General features: G+C 32.7%; 1 protein-coding gene across 1 annotated transcript in view; it reads left to right on the top strand.

Moving 5' to 3' along the window:
* The first annotated feature begins 2,387 nt into the window (after window positions 1–2,387).
* Window positions 2,388–3,575, top strand: part of LOC117175029 — a 35,089-nt gene continuing 33,901 nt past the window's right edge. The window contains exon 1 of the mRNA XM_033364541.1: window positions 2,388–2,504. The gene's annotated coding sequence lies outside the window, so the exon portion shown is untranslated. The remainder of the gene's footprint in view (window positions 2,505–3,575) is intronic.

Consider the following 3,575-nt stretch of genomic DNA (forward strand, 5'->3'; position numbering starts at 1 on the left):
AAGGAACTTATTTCAATGTACATTGCCTTAATGAAATTTCAGGACCAGGACTTTGAGTCAATTTCCAAAGATTACCTTGTAATTAAAAGTCGACAAAGTTAAAATATAAAATAATAAGAGAGTTCAGATTTCAAAAATAATAAAACCTATGAAGTTCGAAAACTTAAAGACTACAATTATGTACAATTATACTTGCCAAACAGCGTTCACATTGAAAAAGAGCATCTTGAAATTCAAATTTCGCACCAATCACACATGCGCATAAGCATGCGCAGAGTCCCATCACGGGCCACATGTATTTTCTAAAAGATCCGATATATCCTGTAATTTCGACCACCAAAAGTTCAGAAATTACTACCAAACACCAACAAACGACCACCAAACGATGTCATAAGGAATTAAAAAAGAAAATTGAAGTGAGGTGCTAACGGAAGTTGACGCACCAATTTTGAAAACTCGATAACTTTTTTTATTTTGACCACTAAACCTTCAAAGTTGACCAACAAATACCACCAAACGACCACCCAACGATTCCATATAAAAAAATCTGATATTTTAGAGTTGGGGTAAGTTTAGGTGATGGTATTCTAACCAAAAATATTCGTGCTTTTATTCAACATGTTAACTTTAGAATCTACATGAGAAATGTGAATAATGGTAATTTGACTAGAAATTGTAAATTCCCCGTTCAAATAAGGAATACAGTAGAAAGCAGTTTTTTTAATTTAAAACATTATTGTTTTACATTTTTTATCAATTTCGCAAATAAATTGTTTCATAATTTGTATCGTTCTGAAACACGCTGTTTTACGCATAATTTTATTTTTACCAGTTTTTCATTATTTTCCGCAACTTTAAATCTTTACAATTACTTGTACTTATACTACGTTCAGAGGTGTGCAAGTACGCTGCGTTATCAATGATCAAATTTAAGGACGTGAGATTACGTTGGAAAAAAGAATTTTTAACAGTTTCTGTACTTTTGTCATCGTCAAAAAATTCAACACTCTGAAAGTAGGTCCATTTATTACTTACTCTGAAAGTCACAGATTCACCAGCAGAAACTATGCTTTTATAAAGCCTTGCTATATTGCCAGTCTAAAAGTGGTCAAGTTACAAGATTGGTTGGAACTTCTAGTATGCAAGTGCTATTCACCCTATAATCAAAGTAGTAAAATTGCACCCACTTTTGTTGGTAATTTTACCATTCTAAGTGGTAGAATTTTTTTATGTTTTACAGTGTGGTTCTTATTTTATACTCAAAATAATATCCAATTTTATGATATTTTAATGACGTCGTATGACCTGACGATTTATTTACGATATTTTAAAGTCACCATAATCACATTAATATAAGATATCGTAAGGTTGTCGCCCAATTTTGTGCCTACTTGGTACATGAGGCTACGAGGCTAAATCTTGGATACGAATCATTTGCGCAAAAAGACAACTACTGCGACCAAAAATATATTAATTCACGAAACCAACTTCACTCTGTTTAAAGTGTCTTGTTCTAGAATGTTGTGAAGTTAGTTTTGTTAATTCAAATATTTCTACTCGCCGTGGTTTTGATTGCGTATATGATAGGTAGCCAGGTTCACACCTTATCTAGCACGCTCCTACTTGTCAGTAATGTTGGTTTTTATTTTATTTTTGCTTTTTCTTTAGCAGTTTTCATTTATTCATATATGTGGATTCATCGTTGAAAAAAGCTAAGTTACCGGCTGATTATTATTATCACTATTTTAATTTATAACTAATATTTTGCGATTTACCTTTTATTAGTAATACCTGTATTATGTACATCCAGAATTCCGTGACGCCATTCAAGAATTGCGAATTAGGAATTGATAGGATCTAGAAATATTCTTCTTTAACTCTTATATAGATGGCAGCTTTTGGTGCTACTGTTTCGTTCAATTTACATTTTGACTTTTTTTAAGAATGTCGTTATAAACCTGCCAGTTTCCACTTACTCTTCGGCACAATGATAAGAAGTGACTATCTTGGTATGTAACGATCCCTGCTAATCTGTAAATAAAAAATATGACAATGAATAATATTCTAAGTTTTGCATACTTAGAAAAATAAACAGAAGTAATCCATTTACCTGTATCTTTGATTCTGTAAAGAAAGGTAAGCAGGAATGTCAGTGGCTTTACACATTAAAAATGACTGCTGCTCGTTTCGAATACTAATAACTTCCAAATCAATACATAATTGATTATTTAACGTAGCTGTAACTTTTACAGTACGACAGGCACAATCATTCGCTTTACACTCCTGGTTTGTAGCATTCGATGTTAACACAATTGATTCTGCTAGTGTTGCGAAGCCTTTTTCCCGTATTAGTTCTTCCGCTGTGTACAATTTGGAAGCTGATGTTGCTGTCTCATGTCCTGCCTCACAAACTTCGGTTCTGTAAATGCTTGAAACATCTTTCATGAGATGACCCCACATGTCATCTAGATAGGTGAATGAATCCACCGTCCTTAGTTGACCAGGTAAGAATTAATTGCTTGAATAATCAATAACGTTTTTAACCAAAATCTCCTACTCCATAAAATTACCAGCTATTACATTTAATTTAGAAACTGCGATGATTTACGACTTTCTTTTTTAAATTGCTTACAAAGTCATGGGAAATATTCGAATTTCCCATAAATCATTATTTGTACACTCAGAAACTTTGTACTGGAAAAATGACTAAATTAGGTTACAATCGAGGGACCAAGGCGATAATTCGTATATTTTTTAATACAATAATCGTAAGCTATGCTATTTTTATATGTAATTTTCCTATTGATAATACGAAGTCTTAGTATTTTTTATAGTAAAATCCTAGATAGGATAAATGAGTAGAGACATAATTAAATTATATAAAAAGAGTAGAAGTAATAAGTACCTAAAATAAGATAAAAGACTAAATTTGTAAGAGGAATTACTATTGCCTGTAGGAATATGAATTATACTACGACACTTTCTATTTTTTTGTATTATGGAGTAAGACAAATTCGGAAGATCGCTCTCGAATATTAGTAAGTGACTTAGTAAGCGAGCCTAGTGTTGGACCGAGTGCAGCCGAGCCTAAACAATGCCAGCCGACCAACGCTCTACTGAAATTCCTTAAATTATCAATCACTTAATTTGGGTTGATGCAAAGATCTTGAATGCAATAAATTAGGATAATTCGAAAAGTTACTATTGAAAAAGAAATTTTCCACAGAGAGCAAAAAATAATTTTTAACCTCGATATTAGGATATTTGATTGCGTTAAGATATAGTGCTTAGTATTTTAAAAATGCCAGCACTGTAAACAATTAATAAATAATTTAATGGAAGTCAATTTGACTGCTAGCATTTACTTGATAAGAGCGATAAATTTCTGGATTTCATTATCTAGTTTAGCCGAATGGAAAATCGCCGTGCTGCCGCGCTGGAGACCCGTGTTCGATTCCCACAGCTTTACTTTATAGTCCGGGAGCTGGGTATGTTCCCGTATGCATTCAAGAGGCAAAAGGTAAAAACTAGTTAATCTTATGTATTTTGACCCGCTGAATCTAATGGTACCGGTT

Source organism: Belonocnema kinseyi, chromosome 6 (genome assembly GCF_010883055.1).
Source record: "Belonocnema kinseyi isolate 2016_QV_RU_SX_M_011 chromosome 6, B_treatae_v1, whole genome shotgun sequence".
Classification (NCBI taxonomy): Eukaryota; Metazoa; Arthropoda; class Insecta; order Hymenoptera; family Cynipidae; genus Belonocnema; species Belonocnema kinseyi.